The sequence below is a fragment of the Pyxicephalus adspersus genome, chromosome 4 (assembly GCF_032062135.1).
Source record: "Pyxicephalus adspersus chromosome 4, UCB_Pads_2.0, whole genome shotgun sequence".
Lineage (NCBI taxonomy): Eukaryota > Metazoa > Chordata > Amphibia > Anura > Pyxicephalidae > Pyxicephalus > Pyxicephalus adspersus.
This window is the reverse complement of record NC_092861.1, coordinates 7,866,082-7,891,832: the sequence shown is the minus strand read 5'-3', so window position 1 is coordinate 7,891,832 and position 25,751 is coordinate 7,866,082. Positions and strand designations below refer to the sequence as shown.

At 43.4% G+C, this 25,751-nt stretch overlaps 4 non-coding genes and 2 pseudogenes across 4 annotated transcripts; all 6 read left to right on the top strand.

Moving 5' to 3' along the window:
• The first annotated feature begins 1,824 nt into the window (after nucleotides 1–1,824).
• LOC140330265 (U2 spliceosomal RNA) lies at nucleotides 1,825–2,014 on the top strand. The gene has a single exon (XR_011920728.1). It is a non-coding gene; the product is annotated as a U2 spliceosomal RNA (small nuclear RNA).
• Nucleotides 2,015–5,318: 3,304 nt separating this feature from the next.
• Nucleotides 5,319–5,504, top strand: LOC140330248 (U2 spliceosomal RNA). Its single transcript, XR_011920715.1, has one exon. It is a non-coding gene; the product is annotated as a U2 spliceosomal RNA (small nuclear RNA).
• A 2,189-nt stretch (nucleotides 5,505–7,693) lies between these two features.
• Nucleotides 7,694–7,891, top strand: LOC140330276 (U2 spliceosomal RNA; annotated as a pseudogene).
• A 5,723-nt stretch (nucleotides 7,892–13,614) lies between these two features.
• Nucleotides 13,615–13,807, top strand: LOC140330283 (U2 spliceosomal RNA). Its single transcript, XR_011920736.1, has one exon. It is a non-coding gene; the product is annotated as a U2 spliceosomal RNA (small nuclear RNA).
• Nucleotides 13,808–16,424: 2,617 nt separating this feature from the next.
• LOC140330188 (U2 spliceosomal RNA) lies at nucleotides 16,425–16,560 on the top strand (annotated as a pseudogene).
• A 6,724-nt stretch (nucleotides 16,561–23,284) lies between these two features.
• On the top strand, nucleotides 23,285–23,471 carry LOC140330245 (U2 spliceosomal RNA). The gene has a single exon (XR_011920712.1). It is a non-coding gene; the product is annotated as a U2 spliceosomal RNA (small nuclear RNA).
• Nucleotides 23,472–25,751: the final 2,280 nt, after the last annotated feature.

Genomic DNA, 25,751 nt, shown 5'->3' with positions numbered 1-25,751 from the left:
GTGGAGGGAGAAATCGCTGAGACCAAAAGGGAGATTGAGAAAGGAAAACAAATCATTTTTTTTTTTTCAAAATGTTTTTATTAAATTTTTCAAATATACAGAGACAAGTAAACAAACAAAACCAGTAGGGTAACATGACACAAAAAAGGGGGGAGGGAGAAACACTTATACCATTTTAAACAAAAAAAAAATCAGCCAGTGGAGTCCATAATAATAAACTATGGATTATGAGTCAGAAATATTAGTGATGTACCAAGTAGAATGGTTCAAGAATTGACGTGCATTCTGAGCTGGTACCAACGGTACCATTGCTGCCAAAAGCGGGTAATCAGGGTGTCTCCTTGTAATTGAGCATCCAACATTTCCAACATCCAACATTTAAGGTCATAAATGGTTTCTTCATACCAGGGAGTGGAGGCCAGCAAGTAAAATGTTTTTCCTATATGGATGACGTTTCTGTAGTGATAAAAGAAGAAAGGAGTCTAAAAAGAGTCTTTAGGACTTTGGAGTGGTTTTGTTGTGCCTCGGGTTTTAAAGTAAATTTTAAGAAATCATGCATAATGTCTATTGGGAGTTTTTATATGGAGTCAAGCACGGAGCTGCAGATCATTGCTGAATGTAAAGTTTTGGGAATCTGGTTTTCAAACAATGTGGTGTGCCACAAAAATTGGGAATTGTTGCTGGAGAGAGTCAAAAAATAGTTAGATTTTTGGAAACTAAGATCTCTATCTTTGGAAGGGAAAATCGTGGTTTTTAAGCACGTTATTTTACAACTGATTTTATACCTTGCAATGGTTTTTTATCCACCTGTTTTGGTTTTTAAGAAGCCTATTAAATATTTTATTTTTTATGGGAATCAAAAATGGAAAGGCTCAAAAGAGTCGATATGTATAAATCCAAGGCCAATGGTGGAAGGGGAGTCCCGGACCTCCGGAAGTTCCTTGGTGCCAAATACCTAGCTTTTGTAATTGGCAATCTGAGTGGGTGCAACCATTCAAAATTCAGTGACTTTGTTAAATCAGTGTGGTTTTTTTGCCCGAAAATATAAATGGTTTCATCTGGTCTTAAGGAAACCATATAGATTGATCCCGTCAACATTTTATATCGTCATAGAGAAGTTTGTACAACAATATTGTTTACAGCATATGGATTACCACATACTGGGCAGACACAAGGCCGTGCTGGCCCAAATTTGTGAAGGTGACACCGTTTGTAATGTGAGTAACTTCCCCGAAGGGAAAGCCAGGGAGGTGTGGAAAAGAGTTTTTGTCCCATGGTTGGCTAACAACCAAATGGACCTTGCTTGGGCGTGTGTTAATGAGTGCCTCCCAACGCGCTCATTTCAACATAGAAGAGGGTTAGTCAGGTCTCCCCGGTGCCCTAGAGCCGGATGTGGAGAGGAGGAGACTGTCATGCACGTTATGTGGAACTGTGCTTTTGCCCAGGATGTCTGGAGAAAGGTGGCAAAAATCCTTAAAGATATGGGTTGGGCTGGCTATTTCTGCAATGAGTTAATTCTATTTGGGGAAGGTCTGTCCCAGAAGGACTTTAAAATTGTGTGGTGTTTCCTGAGTGCCATGAAGTCGGCTATTTGGAAAGCGCGGGGAATCCTAGTGTTCAAAAGTGACGATATTAGTGTATGAGATTGTGTTAAGTTGGGGCTTAGCTCCCTGTATACTTATTACTGGCGAGACCGAATTGTGTTGGGTCCACAGAAGGCTTCGGAAATTTGGCAAGTCGAGAAATGTACTTTCTTAAAAGTTATTATTTCTTTTCAGTTTTTTTCCTGTGATGTGTGAATACCTGATTGTCTACAACATGGTTATGACTTTTAGGATATCTAAAACTGAGGAAAAAAAAAAAATCTGTTCTTAGTTTAATATCTGATATGTCCCCGATCTAGGGACCATATATTAAATGGATTTTTAGAACTGGGAGATGGAAGTAGAGCTTGCTCGGTCCACTCCACGCATCGCCCTGGTATTGCAGTGCTTCCAGGAGCGGTGCAACTCTCTTATCTGGTACTCCAAAGACAGAACAACTTTATGTTTAACAGGTTATGGTGGAGTTTTTGCATGATGTGTAATGCTAATACTTACCTTTTCTTTTTCCCTTGGTATAAAAAAAAAAAAAAAAAAGAGAGAATGCCGGCTTAGGTAGGGTTTAGCTTATTAGGAAAACAAGGTTGAAAACTTACCTGGTTTATGTTTCCTTCTGCATCTGTAAAACAAAAAACTTTGTGTTTGGTTTGGAAAATTTATTTAAAAGGTTTTCATAATTTAGAAGAAGGGGACTCCTTCTCCCTAGTATGGTCGTAGGTAGGGTACTTACCTGTGCCTCTCTTGTTTCTCCGGCCCTGGAAAGGGCAAAACAAATACCTGGGAAAACAAAATATGGTTAAAACATCTTTCTTTCCTTTCAAACAAAATGGAATTCCAAGTGTGTCCACAAAGCTCTCTTGTGTATAGGAAGACCATGGTTTAAATAGGGCTACATATAAAAAAATCTACGTCAAATTTCTTGTGACCTCTGGTCAGGTTGTGTTGCCAGGTAGGGGATGTTGGTTTTTCTCTGAAATATGGTTCCTTCGTATGTTTCTAAAGGAAAAATGGTATCTTGTCTGGTTGCGTACCTTGTCTGACATCTTGTGGAGCATCTTGGGGGATACATTCCCAGGAAGATCTGGGGCAATGAAGTATTTGGTCTTTTTCATCGCCAACCTATGTGCTTCTTTCTGGTGCCATCTAAGGGAAAATTTTTTTGGATATTAAAAATCTTTTCTTTAGGGGTCATAATCAACCTTTCTTTCATGGAAGTTGCATAAAACAATATACTTACCTGTACCCTTCTGAACATGATGCTAATATGTCAAAACTTTCTGTCTCTCTACCATGTGTACTTAATATCTTTCTATATATAGGCCAGGGTCTAGCAGGGCATAATGTAAGACCCTGTGAAAAACCCCTTCGGTCTCTGCCTCTAAAAATACAATACCTTCAAGCAGGGTTGGTCTATACTACCTCCGGCAGGAGGGAAGTATGGTCTAATGTCTTGAAGCATTAACCCTTTGTCATCTGTTTTGTTATGAGCCACTATGAGTACAAACTGCTGACACATTGTCAATGCTTTCTTCGAGGTATATCGCTAAGAGCACTATCTGCTAAAAGTATAAAGGGTTCCATTGAGTGGTGTTAAAAAAACTATGAGTATTAACTGCAAAAAAAGGAGGATCCTTTTTGTTCCTTGGTGAAAAATTCTTTGTGCTATGAACATCAAACAGCAAAAATATGTGATGCAGTGCATTGTTATCTGAAAACGTAATGTTTGTGAACAACAGCTGATAAAAAATTATCTTGGGAATGTATAACATTCTGACGACGTAACTTTGTTTTGTTATGTACTAGGCACAAAGCCGCAGTATGGAGGGATGTATGTATTTATTTGCGAGTGTGTTGTGGGGGATTGTAATGTAGTGTTCTGCGCTGCGTCGCAACTCCATGTATGTATGAACCCTAATTGTATTGTTTTTCGAAAAAAGTGATTAATAAAGAAATTTATTCAATCAAAAATTGTGCTAGTGAGTAGGTTGCCAGCCGCCTCGGCCTTGGGAGGTTCCTGCGGGTTCCTCCCATGCTGCTATAGGGGTAGGCGCCACCCGAAAGCGAAGAGAAGCAATCACCTCACTGATTTCTGGTCAGTGGAGGCTCGGTGGGCGTTCCTGGTATTTGCATGTTTTTTGCATGTGTGGAAGGTACGGAGGGCGTTTTTTACATTTGCATATAATTTGCATATGTTGATTTTTGGCTAACATGGCTTTTGCTATGGGGGAGCCGATTGATGGTGATGGGGGCAGAGTCCCGCCATATGCACGGATTAAGAACGCTGTGAGAATCTTTTTTGAAGAGGAAATAGATGTTTCTATGCTTAAAGTTGTGGTGGAGCAGATTCTTATGGACTTGGCTGGAATTCAATTGAAGGAAGTGGCTGCAATTTATGAGAACCATAAAAGAAGATTTTTCGATGTTGCCTTCACAACGGAAGGAGTCTACAGAGATTTTTTGGTGACCATGGAAAGGAGAAAGAAAGATCCAAGGTTGGTGAAGATTAAAATTATCCCTCATTTTTTGGATGATACAATCGTTGTGGTCAGGATGTTTTCTCCCTTTGTACCTGTGGGTGAAATTATTTTCTTTTTAAGAAGATATTTTGAGCAAGGGAAAGTATTGGGAAAAATTAACAATGAATATGGCATCTGGACCGGGAAATACAGGTTGTCTGTGCGGTTTAAAGGAGATCAAAGACCCCCAGCAAGGTTCAGGCTGGGTCGAGTAAACGGTGAATTGTATTATGCAGGCATGCCGAAATTTTGTAACAAATGCAAAGGTTTTGGTCATGAAAAAGATGGATGCTCTGTTCCTGTGTGTGTTAGATGTGGATCACTTGACCATGATTTGGCCACCTGCGCAGAGCCTAAGAAATGTAACTTATGTGATGGAAAGGATCATTTATATACATCATGTCCATTCCGGAGAGAGGAGGTTGGAGCTGCAAATAAAGAGGAAGGGAAGGCAAACGTTAATGAACAAGAAGAAGCAGAAGTGGTGGGAAAAAAGGAAATCTCAAGACCCTTAGATGAAGATCAGATACCCTCTGGGAAAAGGAAAAAAGTAGATTCAACCGTGGAGGTCTTACAAGTTTTAGAGAAATTGGTTGAGAAAGAAAATTCACAGTCTAAGGGAGAAGTGGAGGAAATGGAAGTGGCAAGTCAACCCAAAGGGAAAAGTTGGGCTGATCTTGAAGAAGATGCAAGAGCAGAGGAAGTGGTGAAAAGAGGTTTTCCTGGTGCTGAAGATCTTGCCTTTCTACAGAAATTATTGACCACGAGATTTAATGGGATGGATGCACTTTTGTTGGCTAATTGGAAGGAGCGGATATATAAAGCTATGATAGAAAATCCTGAGACTCTTAAAGAAAAATTTGGAGTGCCAGAATGGCTAAAAGTAAAAATTAAGAAGCAAAAAACTGGATTCTTATATGTTTTGTTTATCTTGATTCGAGTAGAAAACCAAGAGATGGTGAAAGAAGTTTTTGGAGCTGATCTAAAAGACTTTAATTGTTTACTCATATTTCATAACAAAGAGGAGTTTATGTTAGTGAGGAAACTTATGTTTATGTTAGTTAATTAGAACCGTATGGGTTGAAAATATGTTTTGTTTAAAAATAAATAAGTTAAATTGAAAGTTAAAATTGAAAGTTTTTAAATGATGAAATATGGAGATTCACCCTTTGGCTTTGCTGAGGGTGGCTCCAAACGTTTTTTCGTTTTTCTAATAAAAATATAAAAAAAAAAATCTGTTCTTATCAGTTTAATATCTGATACGTCCCCGATCTGGGGACCATATATTAAATGGATTTTTCGAACTGGGAGATGGAAGTAGAGCTTGCTCGGTCCACTCCACGCATCGCCCTGGTATTGCAGTGCTTCCAGGAGCGGTGCAACTCTCTTATCTGGTACTCCAAAGACAGAACAAGACAAAATCCTCCTCCTCAGGAAGGAAGAAATGGCTGCAAATGCTAAGAAATGGCTGCAAATGCCAGTCAGTCAGGTGTCAGTCACATCTGACTGGCAAACCTTTGGCCTTGGGGATTTGGGATCCACCTCAGAGGAATGCTTCAGGCAGCAGGCAAGCCCTCCCTCCCCTGCTTGCTTGAAGCAGAAGCAGCCAGCCCAGCTTTAAGCCCACCAAGGCTCTTTTCCTTGGAGCGGCGGTGCCCGGCCAGACTGGCGTTTGGAGGCGGGGACATGCAAAACAGGCAGATGCTGAGGCGGGCACCTGCCGGCCGGGTGTGCGCCCGGGCATCTGGGAAACACGGCTGGCCTCTCCCCTCACTATGACCGGCCCATACTGGGGCCAAGGGGCCGGGCCCACTTGGGGCCCTTAATGGGTTATCGCTTCTCGGCCTTTTGGCTAAAATCCGGGTAACCGGGTTGCAGCCAAGAGGTTAGTGAGTAGAAGACCAGCCGCCTCGGCCCTTGTATGTTCCTGAGGGTTCATACATTGCTGCTATTGGGGTAGGCGCTCTTCGAAAGCCCAGAGTGCGGTCGCCTTGCCGGCCAAGGTCGGTGAAGGTTTTATAGGTGAGCATGGCGGAGCCCATGATGGAGCCTGGAGGAGACGAGAAGGTGCCTTTTTATGCCCGTATAGAAAATACGGTGCGATTTATTTTCGAAAAGAAGTCGGACATGGACTGTCTTGTTGTTTTGGCGGAGAAAATCCTTGGAGAAATTTTCGGGATCCAGAAGAAGGAAATTATTGCGGTGTATGAATTCCCAAGAAGAGGTACTTATGATGTTGTTTTTGGTTCTGGAGTAATTTACAGTGATTTTTTGGTTAATTGGAAGAAAAATAAGCAGATGAAAGATTTAGACGGTATAAAAATTATACCACATGTAGAAGAAGAAATTATTGTTGTGGTTAGGATGTTTTCCCCTTTTTTTTCTGTGGATGATATTTTGAGGTTATTTTGTGAGAGCGTGAAGGTTAAAGGGAAGATCCTAAATAAGCTTGGGATCTGGACAGGGAAGTGGAGGTTTGGTGTTAAGTTCCATGGTGATGAAAGACCTCCAGCCAGATTTAGGCTGGGAAAGGTCAACGGAGAGTTATATTTCCCTGGTATGGGAGATTTCTGCAAGAAATGTAAAAAATATGGTCATTTAAGTGAAGATTGTGTTGTACAGTGCTGTGGGAAATGTGGAAGTCAAGATCATGTGGAAACAGAGTGTACAAGGGAAAGAAAATGTAATTTTTGTAATGGAATAGACCATTTATATGCAGACTGTAAGAAGAGGAAGGAAGATAGGGAGAAACAAAGGCAGCAAAGACAGATAGAAGTCAGGGAAGAAGAGATGGAGGTCGGGGTACAGACTTCAGGAGAGACAGATAGGAAAACGGAGGTAGGTAAATTAAAAAGAGTTGGGACAGAAAGTGAAAAGGGAAAAGAAGAACAGGCTACGAAGATAAAGAGGGAGGAAAAACAAGAAAGTTTAAGGAATGTGCAACCCGAGGCTTCTAGTGTAAAACCTGAAATCAATAGATTAGAGGAAAAAAGTAAACAGGAGGAATTAAAAAAAGAAGAAAGGGCATGGAAAATCATCTCACAGGGTGGTATTTCAAGTAGGGTAGAGTTAGAATGGCTAAAAGCCTTTTTTGAAACAAAATATAGGAATGAAGAAGAGTTGCGGGTGAGGGGGAATAGTTTTCAGAGGAAGACTGGTAATAGGTGGGGTTTTTTGTCAAAGCTTTTTGGGATACCAACTTGGTTAGATAGACTTTTTTTTCAGGAAGCAGGTATGGTTTGGACACACATGTTAAAATTTTATATGGAGAAAACAGTATCTAAAGAAAGAGAAAAATAATTTTTTGAAATGAATCTTTTTTGATAAACTGTGTTTTTGGTGAACTTAACCATTGAATAGTTTTGTGTTTTGGTTATAGTGAAATTGTGTTAGGGTTTGAGTTAGGAAATCATTTGAAAAATTTCTTTGTTATGACCTTTTGTAAACCCCCTTGTGGGAATCAAAAATCCCTTGTGGGAATGTAAAAATGTTTAAGTTAAATCATTTTTAAATGACGAAAATGTAGAGTTGACCTTTGGCTAAGCTGAGGGCGCTCTACAAACGTACATTTCAAAACGTACTTTTCTAATAAAAATTTAAAAAAAAAAAAAAAAAAAATCTGTTCTTATCAGTTTAATATCTGATACGTCCCCGATCTGGGGACCATATATTAAATGGATTTTTCGAACTGGGAGATGGAAGTAGAGCTTGCTCGGTCCACTCCACGCATCGCCCTGGTATTGCAGTGCAACTCTCTTATCTGGTACTCCAAAGACAGAACAAGACAAAATCCTCCTCCTCAGGAAGGAAGAAATGGCTGCAAATGCTAAGAAATGGCTGCAAATGCTAAGAAAATGGTTGCAAATGCCAGTCAGTCAGGTGTCAGTCACATCTGACTGGCAAACCTTTGGCCTTGGGTATTTGGGATCCACCTCAGAGGAATGCTTCAGGCAGCAGGCAAGCCCTCCCTCCCCTGCTTGCTTGAAGCAGAAGCAGCCAGCCCAGCTTTAAGCCCACCAAGGCTCTTCTCCTTGGAGCGGCGGTGCCCGGCCGGACTGGCGTTTGGAGGCGGGCACCTGCCGGCCGGGTGTGCGCCCGGGCATCTAGGAAACACGGCTGGCCTCTCCCCTCACTACGACCGGCCCATACTGGGGCCAAGGGGCCGGGCCCACTTGGGGCCCTTAATGGGTTATCGCTTCTCGGCCTTTTGGCTTACGATCCTTAATTGGATTTTGAGCTGAGAGGAGTGATCCTAGTAGTCCGCCAGTAACCTTGGCCTTGTTGGGTTCCCGAGGGTTCTCAACCTGCTGCTTTTGGGGTCTACGCCGGACGAAAGGGGAGGAGGTGCGATCAAACCCAGTACTGACTTCGGTCAGGAAAGGTTTTGTGGATGTCGACTGCATAATTTCCTTGCAGTGGTTGGACGAGGATTCCTGGACCTACCCTTTTTCTTGGAGGATTTGCATACTAGGCTAATCGAGCCTGAGTCCTGGAGGACTGAACCTTTCTTTCTTGGAGAATTTGCATACTAGGCTAATCGAGCCTGGAGTCCTGGAGGACTGAACCTTTTTTTCTTTTTTTGGGATCATCTCCCTAAGCTGACTGGGAGAGTGCTGGGTAGGCTCTCCCCTTCAAAATTTTGTTTGACACTGGTCGCGTGATTTAAACCAGGAATTTTCTTGGTTTTTTTTTGCCTTTTTTTTGCCTTTTTTTTGCCTTTTTTTTGCCTTTTTTTGCCTTATCCTTTGCTTGCAGGTACAATGGAAGACTCTACCAATTTTGAGCAACAATGGATTAAGGACACGATAAGAATCTTAGTGGATCCCTCTGTAAGAGAATCCAAAGATATTAAGTTTGTGTTTTCAAAGCTTATGTTGGAAATCTGTGGGGTCAGTAAAGACCACATACGCTGTGCCCAGGCCTTTAGGGGCAAGGGGCTATATGATTTTACCTTCAATAATGTGTTAGCTTGTACTAATGCCTTTAAGAGGTACGAGTTAAAGAAACATGACCCTGCTTTTAAGGGTATTAGGTTTTGTCCGCTTTTCCAGTTCGGGCTCCGAATGGTGGTTGTTCACATGTACGACCCCTTCGTCCCGGAGGATGATATAGAATCCTTTTTGTTTAAATATTGTGATCGAGTGGAGTACAAGGGTGAGGTGATGGGGGAGCTGGGAATTTGGAATGGGAAGAGGAAGTTCCTTGTCTCCTTTAAAAAAGATGAGAACGAGGAAGGAGGCATTGTGACCCCTCCCCCTGTTTTCTCCATCGGAAGGAAACGGGGTTTCTTGTTCTTCAACGGTATGCCTGATTACTGCAAGAGTTGCAGACAGAATGGGCATAGGACCAACGAGTGTGATAGGTGCCGGGATTGTGTTGATACAATCCATCAGAAAAGAGACTGCCCGGTTACCAAAGTGAAAGAAATGCTTGCATGTATGGAAGAGCAAAGCTGTGGGGGAGCTCCTAGTGGAGAGGAGAGAGTGGAGAGTGTTAATCAGGAGGCTTCCATAGTGGAGAATGACAACTTGAGGGAGCAAGTTGTAGAAAGCGGCAGGGATATCCCTGACGCTTTAGGCGCTCTAAAGACCCTGGTAGGGGAGCTGCCGAGCGCAAACTTAATAGATGTTGAATGTGATGGGGTACATAGAGTTGTGCCTCCCCTGGAGAAAGGAGAGGGAAGTGGAGAGGAGATGGAGGTTGATCCTCAAAGTAAGAAACGCAGAATGGAAGAGATGGAGGGTGAAAGTAGTAAAAAGAAAAGTGGTCCTGATTTGGGTGAATGCATTGTGGACTTGAGTAGCCCAATAATTGGGGTGCTGTCGTCCTCTGATGACTCCGACTCCTTCGTAATAGAGGAGAATTCGGGGAGTACATATGTCATGCAGCCCTCTCAAGTGATTGGTTCGTTTACGCCAGCTGACGGGGAAGATGGGAACAGTCCGGGTCCCCAGAGGCAGGCTGCTGTTTAAGATCATATCCCTAAATGTTAGAGGCATAAATGACATGAGGAAGCGCGCAGCGCTTTATGATTTTTTTGATGGTGAAAATTTTGATGTAATATGCTTACAAGAGTGCCAAATTGGCTACTGTTTAGATTATTCAGAATTTAAATATCCATGGGCATTTGATTGCCTTTTTTCCGGTGGAAATGAAAACAAAAATACAGGTGTTGGGATTTTATGGAATAGAAACTGGCAAAAGCTCGAAGACATAGAGATTGTCCCGGGAAGGGCAATACTTGTTAAATTAAAGCAGGGTGATTTTGTGATCCGTATTTTATGTGTTTACGCATCCACAATGAAAGAAGAAAGAACGGATTTCTTTAAAGATCTCAGTCTTTTCCTGACAGGAAGTGACCCGCTAATCCTATGTGGCGATCTAAATTGTGAGCTGGGCTTAGATAGGCAGAAGGTTGGCGCTGCCACCACAACAGAAGTCAGCATAGGTAAAGGTAGTCAGAAGGTTGGCTCTGCCACCAAACCCTTAGCTAGAATAGGAGGGGGGAGGAAGCTTGACGGATCGGCCACAGTCCTAAAAGAGATCCTGATGTCATATGGTCTAGTAGATGCATGGGCAACCTGTGGGGAGGATATGCAGCATTTTTGGACCTGGTCCAATGGTCATGTGGAGTCCCGGTTGGACTATATTTTTGCTTCTCCAGAGCTGAAACTGAGTCACTTTAATAGTAGATGCAACGGGTTTTGGGATCACAAAAGCGTTGAGTGCACAGTGTGCCCTGTCTCAGGTGGTAAAAAAGTCTCCAGTTACTGGAAACTGAACGTTTCTTTGCTGGATGATAAGGATATTTGCCGGGAGTTTATAGAACGTTACCCCGCCTGGAAATTAGGATGTGCACGTCTTTGATACTTGTCAGTGGTGGGACGAATTAAAAAGTTGTTTTAAAAATTTCTTTATTGAAAAGAGTAAAGAAAAGAGCAGAGCAAAAAGAAGTTTTTACCAAACCCTTAATGAAAGATTGCAACTATGTTTTCTTTTAAAGAATTTAGGCATGGAGATGGAGAGTGACATTGCGGAAGTCAGAAAGGATATTAGGAGAATTTTGAATGATAAGGGCAAACAAATCATATTCAATAGCCGAGTTAAAGTCCTGGAACCGGATGAGAAATGTTCTCGGTTTTTCTTCAAAAAAATTAGAAGCAATCGAGATACTTTAGACGTCATTGACGGTGAAACTGAGGATGACAAAATATCAGAGAAGGTGGTCTCTTTTTATGAGCAATTATACTCTGAAAAGGTTTTAGATGATGACCTCAAACTCTTTTTTGTGGGGAATATTGACAACCATGTCTCTAATTCAGATAGAGTCTCTTTAGAAGCCGATGTGGAGGAATCGGAGGTTTGGCAGGTTGTCCGTGAATGCTCCGGCGCAAAAACCCCGGGCAACGATGGCCTTCCTGTAGAATTCTACAGAAGGTTTTGGAATGTCTTAAAAGGAGACTTGATGAAAGTTATCTCTGTAGTTGGGAAAGATGATAGACTCCCCCAGTCATGGAGGGAAGGGGTGATCTCTTTAATTTTTAAGAAGGGAGATAAAGAGAACCTGGAGAACTGGCGCCCTATCACTTTGTTGAATGTCGACTATAAACTATACGCAAAAGTGTTAGCAAACAGATTCAAAAAGGTAATAACATCTGTAGTTGGGGATGATCAATATTGCTCGGTCCCTGGCAGGAAAATTACCGATGCCCTTTGTTTATTGAGGGACATGATCCATGATTGTCGGGATAGAGGGCAAGATCTTGCTATAGCTTCTTTCGATTTTGAAAAGGCTTACGACAGAGTGGCTCATACATTCCTGTGGGATGTTCTCGAGAGGATGCAATGCCCTAAGAATTTTGTTAAGCGGGTTCAAGTCTTGTATAATGGTTGCAACAGTAAAGTTTCAATAAATGGAAACTTGACCCCTTCTTTTAAAATCAGATGCGGTGTAAAGCAAGGCTGCCCCTTGTCCCCGATCCTTTTTATCTGTGCGATTGAGCCTCTGCTAGTGGCTCTTAGGAAGGACAAAGTAATCAGAGGTTTTTTTATTCCCGGGAGTGGCGGCCAACAAGTGAAGTGTGTGTCCTACATGGACGATATCTCGGTTGTAATAACAGACGAGAGAAGTTTTAAAAGAACCTCTAGAATTTTAGAGTGGTTTTGTGGCGCTTCTGGTTTGAAAGTTAATTTTAAAAAATCATGTATTTTACCCATTGGATGCTCTCATTTAGATTTTGGTACAGAATTGCAATTAGTGACCCAATGTAAAATTTTAGGTATTTGGTTTTCTAATAACGTTGTGTGTCACAAAAATTGGGAGTCTTTGCTGGAAAGGGTGAAAAAGAAGGTGGACTTTTGGAAACTGAGGTCTCTGACCCTGGAAGGCAAGATAGTGGTCCTCAAACAAGTGATCTTACCTTTAATTTTATATCATGCAATGACCTTCTACCCTCCGGTTTTAGTTGTTAAAAGACTTGTTAAATTAATCTTCCATTTCTTATGGGGTTCCAAAATGGACAGACTTAAGAGGTCCGATATGTACAAAACCAAAGCAAAAGGTGGGAGAGGTGTCCCGGACCTTCGGAATTTTCTAGGGGCCAAATATTTAGCATTGGTAATACAGAATTTAGTGGAAAGTAACCATACAAAACTTGGGTATTTTGTGAGATACCAATGTGGCTACTTCGCTAGGAGGTACCGGTGGTTTCAATTAGATCTGAAGAAACCTTATAGGTGGACCCCGCCTAAATTTTACATTGCATTAGAGGTCTTTATTAGACAACACGGCTTGCAAGAGTCAGACCTCCATATTTTGGGGAACCATAGAGCTGTATTAGCTAAGATCAAAGAATCTGATACCGTGTCCAACGTAAGCAATTTTTCTGAGGAAAAAGCCAAGGAGGTGTGGGCAAGAATTTTTGCCCCATGGCTCGCTAACGAGCAAGTTGATCTGGCCTGGGCTTGTGTGAGTGAGTGTCTTCCGACCCGCTCCTTCCAGTATAGAAGAGGGCTTGTTAAATCATCTCGATGTCCCAGACTGGGTTGTGGAGGAGAAGAGTCGGTCCTCCACGTTATGTGGAATTGCGGCTTTGCGCAGAATGTTTGGAGGAGAGTTGCTTTAATTCTCAAGGACATGGGTTGGACAGGACGCCTTTGCTTTGAACTAGTCTTATTTGGAGAGGGCCTGTCAAGAGAAAATTTTAAAGTTGTTTGGTGCTTCCTAAACACTATGAAATCTGCTATCTGGAAGGTACGGGGCATCCTCGTGCTTAAAAACAATTTCATCAACGCACAAGAGTGTGTAAAGTTAGGCCTTGGGTCCTTATATACTTACTATTGGCGGGACCGGTCCTCGTTGGGGCCACAAAAGGCTGTGGATCTATGGCAGATCAACAAATGGAAAGTATATTCTTAAAGCTCTTTATTATAGGTTTTGTTTTTTCCAAATTTTCTTTCCAGTGATGTAAGAATATCGGAAGTATGAATTTTTTGGTTTTGCTTCTATGATATCTAAACTGAGGAAAAAAAAAAAAATCTGTTCTTATCAGTTTGATATCTGATACGTCCCCGATCTGGGGACCATATATTAAATGGATTTTTCGAACTGGGAGATGGAAGTAGAGCTTGCTCGGTCCACTCCACGCATCGNCCTGGTATTGCAGTGCTTCCAGGAGCGGTGCAACTCTCTTATCTGGTACTCCAAAGACAGAACAAGACAAAATCCTCCTCCTCAGGAAGGAAGAAATGGCTGCAAATGCTAAGAAAATGGCTGCAAATGCCAGTCAGTCAGGTGTCAGTCACATCTGACTGGCAAACCTTTGGCCTTGGGGATTTGGGATCCACCTCAGAGGAATGCTTCAGGCAGCAGGCAAGCCCTCCCTCCCCTGCTTGCTTGAAGCAGAAGCAGCCAGCCCAGCTTTAAGCCCACCAAGGCTCCGGCCGGACTGGCGTTTGGAGGCGGGGACATGCAAAACAGGCAGATGCTAAGGCGGGCACCTGCCGGCCGGGTGTGCGCCCGGGCATCTGGGAAACACGGCTGGCCTCTCCCCTCACTACGACCGGCCCATACTGGAGCCAAGGGGCCGGGCCCACTTGGGGCCCTTAATGGGTTATCGCTTCTAGGCCTTTTGGCTTGCGATCCTGTTTTGGACCGTGAGCTGAAGGGTATCTTTGGAGTATCTCGCCAGTTAGACTCGGCCTTCCTGGGTTCCTTCGGGTTCCCAGGTTGCAGCTATAGGGTCCTACGCCGAGAGAAAAGAAGGGAGGAGTGATCAACTCGCTGGGTTTCCCAGTGGAGTTTTCTTTTGGATGTCGATTTGCATTAGTGGTTCATATGCAAATTTAGGCGAACATGGCTAAGTCCATGGGGAAGCCGGAGGAGATGAAGGCGAAGGGACCTAAGGCTCTACCAGGAAGTAATTCGGAGGAGGAGGATGCAGTACCGGAATATGCTCGTATTGTAAACGCCGTAAGGGTGTTTTTCAGAAGAGTTGGAGAAAAGGATCAGTTGCAGTACCTGGTGGAGACAGTTTTGAGGGGCCTCTGCGGAGTGCAGGTGAGAGAGATGATAGCTCTCTATGAGTTTCCTAAGAGGTCTATTTATGATGTTGTGTTTTCATCCGAGGTGATTCTAAAAGATTTCTTGGCTGGTTGGGAGAAAAAGAAGGAAGACCAATATGTGGAAGGAATCAAAATCGTGGCTCACCACGATGACGAGACTATTGTTGTAGTGAGAATGTTTTCTCCGTATATTTTGGTTGACGAAATTATTGTTTTTTTGAAACAATTTTGTACATCTGGTAAAAATTTAGGAAAAATTTTGAATCGATTTGGGATCTGGTCAGGAAAATGGCGTTTTTGTGTTAAATTTAAAAAGGGGGAAAGGCCTCCCGCTAAATTTAAGTTAGGGAATGTAAATGGGGAGTTATATTTCAATGGGATGGGTTTTTTCTGTAAAAATTGTAAGAGGTATGGGCATAAAAAAGAGGATTGTAAAGAACAGGTATGCTCTTTGTGTGGTGGGGTAGATCACAAAGGTGACCAGTGCTCAATAGGGAAAAAGTGTAATCTTTGCTCAGGTACAGATCATCTGTATGCAAACTGTCCAAAGAAGAAAGATAAAAGTGGGTTTGAACAGAAACCAGAAGTGGAAGTGAAAAGTGAAAAGTGAAAAGTGGAAGAGGAAACCCAGAAGTTAAAAAGGAAAATAGTTGTCAAGGAAGGTGGGAAAATTAAGGAAAGAGAGGGATCTATAAAAGTAGTAGAAATGGATACAACAGGAGATTTGCTCCAAGAATTAGATCAGCTATTAGGTGAAATGGCCAAGGAAAAAGTGGCACAGGATAAAAAGGAAAGTCCTAGACGTGAGGAAAGAGGTAAAATAGGGATAGATTTAGTAGAGGACCCCTTTAGATTTGCTAATTTAATAGCTAAGGGGGAACCTGAAGAGGAAGAGAAAATATATCTGAGGAAAGAGTTAAAAAGGTTTTATGCTAGTGCAAATGAAACAACCTTGAATTATTGGGTAGGAAAAATGGATATGATTAAAATGGATGAAGGAATATTGAACGACTTTTCGGCTCCATCTTGGTTGAGAAGGCAGTTTAAAAATAGAGAGTTAGAAGAGGAGTATGATTGGAGATTGCTTCTTGTTTATTATGTTTTTCAAGAGGGAATAAGAAAGATATTGAAATATTTTGGTGAAACCCCAGATTGGAAGCTTTTGGGGAGGTATTATAGCACGAGATTTTCGTGAATTTTTGTTTATGCAAATGTAGTGTGATGTTTAGCCTGGTGATGTTAACCATATTTTGTTAAGATTGATTGTAATTATTGAATTTGGAAAACATATTGATAAAACTACGTATAAACTAATTTGTAAAATATTAAGTTAAATTAAAAGCGTTAATTCCTAAGTTAAATTATTTTTAAATGATGAAAAGTATAAGAGATACCTTTTGGCTTTGCTGAGGGTTCTCTAAAACGTATTTTCTAATAAAAAAAAAAAAAATGGCTATATAGAGATAGATAGATAGATAGATAGATAGATATAGATTATCTATATATATATCTATATCTCTATATAGATAGATAGATAGATAGATAGATAGATAGATATAGATAGATAGATATATAGATAGATATATAGATAGATATATAGATAGATATATAGATAGATATATAGATAGATATATATCTATATCTATATCTATATATATATCTATATCTATATCTATATCTATATCTATATCTATATATATATATATCTATATCTATATATATCTATATCTATATATATATATATATCTCTTCTCGGCCTTTTGGCTAAGATCAAGTGTAGTATCTACCTTTGCCCTTAGGGGTGTTGAGACTTTTTAAAGTTGATACGGTGGATCTCGCTTGGTCTATCCCAGCCATTTGGTCCTGGTGAGGTACCCTCTACTCGGCCCTGTAGGATCGTCGATTAAATTTGGCTTCACCTACTTGCTGCTATTGGGTTAGAGGCTTAGCCCTTGCCAGGAACGAGCTTGCGATCCTCTACCCCCACCCTTGTGTCACTACCCCGGTAGTGGACACCCAACTGCCTTTACAAAGGCAAAAGAGCGAAGAGATCCTGAGGAGCCACCGAAGCCGACCAGCAAGACACCGAGGAAGCCGAAGCAGAAGCCTGAAGCCGAAGCTGCAGCAGAAGCCCGAAGTGTTCCAGAGGGAAGCAGAGATGGCCCTAAAGAAGCAACAGGAAAAGAAGAAGCACCTGGCCAACCAGGTGCACGAAGAAAGACCCTCCGCCCCAGCAAGACCAGCCCCAGCTGCAGCTGCAGGAGCAGGAGCAGAGGCAAGCGGAAGACGCCAGACAATGGACGGGGTTCCAGCCTTGGAACCCTGGATGAAGCAGACGGTGGTCCTCCAATTGAAGGAAGTGAATGGGAAGATACCGGACATGACAGCGGAGGTGTTTGGGAAGAAGATGGTCATCGACCAAGGCTTCGCCAAGGCGGAGACCCTCTCTCCATCCAAGCCTTCGTCAGAGGAATCTTCTACGTGACATTTGTGTCCCTACAAGTCTGTAGAAGATACTGGGAGAAAGTGAAGGCGGCAGAACCCGGATCTCCTTTCAGCAACTTCGTTGCAAATTCGCCCATTTAACGGGAAGAAAGAAGAGTCACGGTGTCAATGCGAAGCCCTCACATCCCAGGACAAGACATTGCGACTTTCTTGAAGAGGTTCTGCACGGTGCTGAGAGAGCCAACCCGGATCCTGGACGCCAACGGCTTCTGGACTGGTAAGTGGACCCTCACTTGCAAACTCAGGAGAGACCCCACCACGGGGGACCTCTTGCACTTGCCCCAGTGCATTAACCTCGGCCCATGCCCCGGAATCCTCCATTACGAGGATATGCCCCGGACCTGCAGAAGGTGCGGGGCAGAAGGCCACGTAGGGAAGGATTGCCCCGCAGTGTTCTGTAGACTCTGCCGAGTCACAGGACACGAGTCCAAGGACTGCCCGCGGACTAAGGTCTGTAACCTCTGCGGAGGAACAGACCACCTTTACCGGGAATGCCCCAAAAGAACCAGGTCCTATGCCGGGGAAGTTAGAGGCACAGGAAGCAGCAACACAGGACGTGACAACCGAGGGGGACAATCCACCGGAGGTGAGTACAGACCCCCAGATACTCGAGGGCAGCCCACCCCCCTACCAATCGCTACCAGACCACCCTCCAAAACCACCCCCACCAACCCCCAGGACCACACCCAGGCCACCCGGCCAAAAACCTCTCCCAGATCCACTGGACCTGGCTCCAAACCCCAACCCACCCACAACCCAAACCCAATCCTCCTCCCCACCAACCCAGACCCAACCCCCAGAAACCTCCCCATCACAAACCCAAAACCCAACCCCCCAAACCAACCCGGAGCAACAAGCTCCCCCCCAACCGGCGGACCCACAGTCCGCCACCACCCCAGAAACCCAAACCCCTTCCCCAGCCGCCCCAGAACCCACCCCCTAACCCAACACCACAAGCCCATCCCCAACACCAACATCCCCCAACCCCCCCACCACCACCTCCCCCTGACCTCTCCTCAGAAGAGGCATTCCCCTCACTTCCTCCTCCCGTCGAGATGGACACCTCAGGTGCCCTCACGAGGGGAAAGAGGAAACTCCCCCAGAGTCCTGTCCCGGACAAGGAATTGTCCTTAAAGAGGCAGGCCAAGGAGGAGGAAACTCCCCTCCTCCACCCCACCCAGATCACCGAGGACCTCGCCGAGGTCGTCGAGTATCTGGCCAACATGCCACACGACCCCAGCCTACTACCCCCCCCCACGGAGGAAGACAGTGAGTTATGGGAAATGATTGAGGAGGAGGGAGCTTCCCCCCCTCATGGTGTAAGTCGAACGGTCTCCGACTGATGAGTCACTTCTCTCCAAATCATTATGGCTATCAATCTTCTCCATCAATGTTAGGAGCATAAGAGACCCCGTCAGAAGACAGACCGTTCTTAGTCTGGTGCGCCAGGAAGCGCCTTATCCTCCGGAGGGAGAGGATGTCCATTGAGGACTGCCGCAGACTGGTCCTCAGTCTGATCAGAGACTATAACCTCATGGATTCTCGGGGAGAAGAAGAGGACGTCTGAAAAGGCCCCCCTTCCCACTCCCCCCCAAGTTCACTTCAGAAAGGTTTAAAGTGTGAAAATTAGTTGTGTAAGAGCTCAATAAAGCTTCGGGCCTGGGGGAGCTCTAGGGATGGTTACAGAAATGTTTAAGATGTGGATTGACAATCTGTTGGGGTGGTTTGCGGCACAAAGCGGCAGTATATAGGGATGTATGTATTTATTTGCGAGTGTGTTGTGGGGGATTGTAATGTAGTGTTATGCGCTGCGTCGCAATTCCATGTATGTATGTACCCTGATTGTATTGTTTTTGAAAAAACTGATTAATAAAGCAATTTATTCAATCAAAAAAATGGCTATACTGAGTTGGTGGTGCACATTTACAACCCTTTTGTCACCCGCCTGGAAACAGAATCCTTTCTGTACCAGTACTGTAAGGAGGTGAAGTTCATCGCTGATATGAAAGGCTCCATTGGTGCCTGGAATGGCAAGCGGAAATTCCGCGTTTTGTTCAAAAAGAAAGCTGATGATTATGGTGGGGTACTGAGACCCCCCCAATTTTTTCTGTTAACGGTAACCAGGGCTACCTTTTCTTCAGGGGGATGCCAGGTTACTGCAAACTATGTCAAAAGTATGGCCACAGAACGGAGGCTTGCTCGATCTGCAGAAGTAGCCCCAGGGCCAATCATGATGCCAAAGATTGTCCTATAAATAGAGATGAACCGGGGCCCTCAGAAGAGGTTTTCCCAGAGCTCAGCAAATCTACGGAGGAGGCGAAAGCGGCTTCTGCCCCCCATACTACCACTCCCTCCAAAAAAGGGAAGAAATCCAAAAAAGAAACCCCCCCCCCCTCCCAGAGGTGGAAGGGGAACCTACTAAAGATAATGCTGAGGATTCTGTGGAAACCTTGAGTGTGAAGGAAGTTACCGAAACCCCTTTAGAGGCTATTCCTAGCCCCCCACAGCAGGGAGGTGAGGAGATGGAGCTGGAGCTTCCGAGACTCAAAAGGAAAAAAGACAAACGAGGAGGAAAACGGAGGGTCTAAGAAGCACGGCCCCCAAAACGATACCAGCCAATTGATTCTGGGAGATATTTCCTCATCCGAAGAGTCAGGGGGGCTACATATCCCTGACGTGGATAGTTCACAAGAAGAGGGTGGAGGGGAAAGCCCCATGATCCAACGACTAGGTGTGTGATGGCTAAAGTCGCATCTTTTAATGTCCGGAGTCTGAGTGACCCTCGGAAAAGAGCTGCTCTGTATAATTTTTTTGAAACAAGAAAAGATGATATTTTTTTGCAAGAATGTCAGTTCGGTTTCAAGCTAAATTACCCAGGATGGAAAGATTTGTGGAAAGGCGAGGTTGTCCTCTCAGGTGGGAACGAAAACAAAAACGATGGAGTCATCATTCTTTGCAAAGAAGGCTGGTCCGTTCTTGAAATAACGGACATACATCCAGGAAGAGCCTTGATGGCCATTTTGGAAAAAGAAGAGGAAAAAATGAAATATATTAATATTTATGCACCCGTCAGAAAACATGAAAGAAAAGAACTTTTCAAAGAAATCCAAATGTTCCTTACCGGGGACCTCCCCATAGTCTTGGGGGGAGACCTTAATTGTGAGATCCTTTCGGAAAAAAAGAAAGATGACTCCGCCACGATCTTCCGAAAAATGATGGATGCCACAGAATTAATTGATGCTTGGGCGGCCTGCAGAAATGATCCAGGGTCTTTTACCACCTGGTCCAGCAGCCGTGCGTCTTCCCGTATTGACCATCTGTTCCTATCCAAGTCCCTAGGAATTGTCTCCTTTGAAACTGAAGATAGTGCCTTCTCTGACCACAAGGTTATTTGCTGCCAATTTGAGTGGAAAGGAGTGGAGAAGAGGAGGCCACTTATTGGAAATTGAACACCCAACTCTTAGAGTAGAAAGGAGTTGCTGAGTCCTTCAAAGAAAATTACAAGAAGTGGAAGAGAAAGCTCTCCAATGTCAACAATCCTGGTGAACGTTGGGACAAAATGAAAGCCTTCTTTAAAAAATTCTTCATCAGGAAAGGCAAAGAAAAAAGCAAAGATTTAAAAGAATTCTATCTACAACTCAATAGAAAGTTGCAGTCTCTTTTTCTCCTAGAAAAACATGGGATCAAAACAGACCATGAAATCAGGAATACCAGAAAGGAGGTCAAGAAGATCTTGGAGGAAAAAGGAAGGCAAATTATTTTCAACTCCCGGGTAAAATTTCTCGAGCAGGATGAAAAATGTTCCAATTTTTTCTTTAAAAAAATCAGAGGCAAGAAAAACCTCATCCGAAGAATGGAAGGTATGGAAGGTACGGAAGATAAGAAGAGCGTGATCCGGGACTTTTTTGAAAACCTATATAGTGAAAAACCAGTGGACTCTTCCTTGTCCAATTTCTTTCTGAATCAGCTGGATAAAACCTTCTCTCAGGAGGAGAAGGCTTTCTTGGAGCGCCCCCTCTTGGAACAGGAAGTGAGAGATGCACTTTTGAGCTGTGAAAACCTAAAAACTCCAGGTGAAAATGGACTTCCAGCCGATTTCTACAAAGTCTGTTGGCCTATCCTAAAAGATGATCTTATGGATATATTTAACTCAGCTGCCACCAATTTTCAACTTCCACCATCTTGGAATGAGGGTGTGATATCCCTTCTTTATAAAAAAGTAAACAAGGAAGAGATCAGAAACTGGGAGACCTATCACACTCCTCAATGTTGTTTATAAAATCTTTGCGAAAACAATCGCAAAATCGGCTAAAGAAAGTTATATCCTCTGTGATTCACCCGGACCAGTCCTGCGCTGTTCCAGGGCGGCAAATTACAGACTCCCTTATCCTAGTAAGGGATATAATCTGGGACACCAAAGATAGAGGCCAGAGCCTAGCCCTTTTGTCCGTAGACTTCGAAAAGGCTTTTGATAGGGTGTCACACACCTTCCTTTTCAAGACCCTGGAAAAAATGGGTTGTCCGGCAAAAGTTAGAAACCAAATTGCATGTCTATATCAAAACTGCACCAGCAAAGTCTCTGTAAATGGGAGTCTCACGGAATGTTTTAAAGTTAAAAGTGGAGTGAAACAAGGCTGCCCCTTGTCCCCCATCCTCTTTGTCTGCGTGATTGAGCTGCTTCTTTGCGCCCTGAGAAAAGATAAGGTGGTGAGTGGCTTCTTTACACCAGGAAGCGAAGGTGACCAAGATTTCAATTTCAAGATCAACCCAGAAAAATCCACATTACTTCTGATAGGCGACTTTTATGTGGATCCCAAAATTTCCCTTGTCAAAAGTCCGGATTTAAAGATTCTTGGAGTATGGTTTTCCGGAAACTGCTCCAATTTCAAGAATTGGGAGTCCCTCTTGGAGCGAGTCCAAAAAAAATTTGACTTATGGAAGAGCAGAACTCTAACTCTTGAAGGAAAGGTGCTCATCATCAAACAGGTCATCATCCCAATCATCCTCTACATTGCCATGATATTCTCCCCACCAAAGAATATCATGACAAAAATCAATAAGTTATGTTTCTTTTTCCTCTGGGGTTCAAAAATGGACAAACTAAGAAGAAGCGAAATGTATAAAGGAAAATTGTTGGGCGGAAGGAACCTCCCAGATATAAAACGCTTCATCGGCGCTAAATATGTCACATACATAGTGGGAAAACTGATCAGTGGAGAACATACCAAGCTTTCCAACTTCATGACGTATCAACTGGGCTTCTTCGCCAGAAGATTAAACTGGTTTCCTATATCCAAAACCAAACCTTACAGATGGACCCCACCGGAACATTACATCCCCGCTGTAAAGTATGTCCAGGATTTTAGCCTGGGCCCCTTGGGAATAGATATCTTGAAAGATCATAGAAAAATCCTAACTCAGATTAAATCTGAAGACCATGTAGTTTTAATAAATTAACTTCTCAAGTACCAAATCCAAGGACATCTGGAAAAGAGTTTTCTTCTCTAGTCTGCCAAATGATCAAGTGGACCTTGTCTGCAGCAGCTTGAGAGACTGCCTGCCAACCAGGAGTTTCCAGCACAGGAGGGGTTTGATCAGATCCGCACAATGCCCCAGAGCTTCTTGCGGGGGGGAGGAGACCCCCTTGCATATCTTTTGGAACTGTGCCTTCGCCAGAAGAGTATGGAAAAAAACTTCTAGAATTCTCAAGGAGCTTGGGGGTATCTACTTCCTAAATCATGAAGTTGTCCTCTATGGGGAAGGGATCGACCCTGCTAAGTTTAAATTTGCTTGGCCTCTTGTCAATTCTATCAAAATGGCCCTATGGAAGGCCAGGTGCATCTTGGTTCTTAAAAAAGAAACCCTAAAAATCCAAGAATTCATTAATATAAGTTACAGCCTTTTATATGTTCTTTTCTGGCAAGATAGAATTACTCTTGGAGATTGTAGTGCCAGAAACAATTGGAAGTTAGATCTTTGGGAGCACTAGGCTCCTTTTTATTTTATTTTATTGTTTATCTAATGATGGCTTTTGAATTCTTGGATCCAAGACCATATAGCTCCTAGGTTCCTAGGTGAAGTGGTGTAATGATTCTTAAGATTCTTACTGAAGATAAACAAAAAAAAAAAAAAATCTGTTCTTATCAGTTTAATATCTGATACGTCCCCGATCTGGGGACCATATATTAAATGGATTTTTAGAACTGGGAGATGGAAGTAGAGCTTGCTCGGTCCACTCCACGCATCGCCCTGGTATTGCAGTGCTTCCAGGAGTGGTGCAACTCTCTTATATGGTACTCCAAAGACAGAACAAGACAAAATCCTCAGGGAGAAATGGCCGGAAGAGGCTGCAAATGGCAAGAAATGGCTGCAAATGCCAGTCAGATGTCACATCTGACTGGCAAACCTTTGGCCTTGGGGATTTGGGATCCACCTCAGAGGAATGCTTCAGGCAGGCAGGCAAGCCCTCCCTCCCCTGCTTGCTTGATATCACCCCAGGTTTAAGCCCACCAATGCTCTCTCCTTAGAGCGGTGGCGGTGCCCGAGCGGACTGGCGTTTTGGAGGTGGGGACATGCAAAACAGACAGATGCTGAGGCGGGCACCTGCCAGCCAGGTGTGCCTGGGCGTCTGGGAAACACAGCCGGCCTCTCCTCTCACTACGACCGGCCCATACTGGGCCCACGGGGGCAGGCCCACTTGGGCCCCTTAATGGGTTATCTCTTCTCAGCTTTTGGCTAAGATCAAGGAGTGGAAGAGGAGGTGGAAAGAATCTTAGGATCTTCATTAAACATCTGGATTCCTGTAGGATGGACGAAGAAGCGATGGCCGTGACAGGAAGGAACTTCTGAAGGATCGGTGGTTTGGAGGAAATTTGGATCCAAGAAGAAAATGGCTTCTGAAGGTCCAGAAATTACGTGCCCTGCCGCAGTGGAGGCGAGGGTGAGGAATGCTGTATTAGTGAAAGTGCTGTCCGTGCGGAGTCTTGCAATTTAAAATTTTTTGTACATCAAATATGCTTCAGGATTCCGAAAGTAGAAAGAAAGGAAGTACTGTGTTTAAAAGATCATAAAAAAGATCATAAAAAAGGAGAATTCTTCTTGGTTTTCCAAAGAGCAGAGCAATATAATAATTTTATAGGAATCTGAAGGCAAATATAGAAAATAAGGAACTGTCTGGACTAACTTTCTGTATGCTAAATGAGGCTGAGAATGTGTATGTTACCGTACATATGTTTAACCCGTACGTTGCCTTACCGGACATTGAGCTGTTTTTAAAAAGGAGAAGTGAAGCAGTGGAGTTCATTAGTAAGGTACAAAATACGGAGGGTTTTTGGAACGGAAAATATAGATTCCGTGTCAAACTACAGTGTCAAGAAGGAGAAATAAAACATCTCCCCCAAGTTTTTTTTCTGGGGATAGAGGAGTCCTCTTTTATAACGGTATGCCAGGATACTGCACAAGATGTGGAAAATTTTTTCATACGAGGAATGAGTGTCCGGTGGACAGACCGTGTTGCAGAAGATGTGGGGGCTTAGACCATAATGAAACTGAGTGTCAAAAAGAAAAACGCTGTAATGGATGTGGAGAGGAGGGTCACCTTTTTAGAAATTGTCCATATAAAGTTAAAACTGCCGATGCAGCCCGGGGAAAAATGGCGGGAGAAACTATACCTGCAGCTGAAACAGCGGTGGAGATGGCGGGCCAGGAGGCGGAGTCGGCGTCCCCAGAGGTGGAGAAGTCCGGAGGGGGTGGAGCTCGGCAGCTGGAGCAAAAATCTGCAAAAGAAAAAGATTTTGTCAGTGAGAGCATAGAAGTTGTGGAAAGCCCGGCAATCGGGAGAAAAGTGGACACTTTCTCAAGGAAAGTAGAAGGAGGAGGGATAGGAGGAACAGAGAAGTTGGATCCAGAAGAGTCGGGGAGGAAGAAAAAGAAGCTAGAAGAAAGAAGAGGAGGGAAATGGAGATCGGAGATTTCGGAGGAGGAGGAGATTATGGAAATTACATCAGAATCAGAAGGCACATCAGAAGTAAAAGGATTGAAATAGGAGCAAGAAAGAGATACATCGTCATATGAGACAGAGACAGGAGACGAAATAGTATATTCACCTTAATATAAAAAGAAATGGGAATGTTAAAGATTATTTAATCAAAAGTCAGGAGTATAAAGTCTCCGAATTAAAGGGCAGCTTTATTAGATAATTTTTGAGATAATTTTTGTCTACAAGAATGTGGATCGGACTTTCATACGAATTATAACTTCTTAAGGAAAGAATGGAAACTAGGGCAATCGATATGGTCTGGAGATAACAAGAACAAAGCATCTGGTGTGGGGTTGCTGATCAAAGGATCGGGAATAAAGTTGAAATCTTTTCAGGAAGTGGTACCTGGAAGAGCGCTTTTGGCTACTTTGACAATTAACGATGTATCGTTAAGATGCTTTGTCATATATGCGCCGGCAAAAAAGCAAGAACGGGTGGACTTTTTTGAGAAAATCAAAATGTTTATACCTGGCACAGAGCGATTAGTAATGGTTGGAGATTTCAATTGTGTTATTCCAAAGGAAGAAA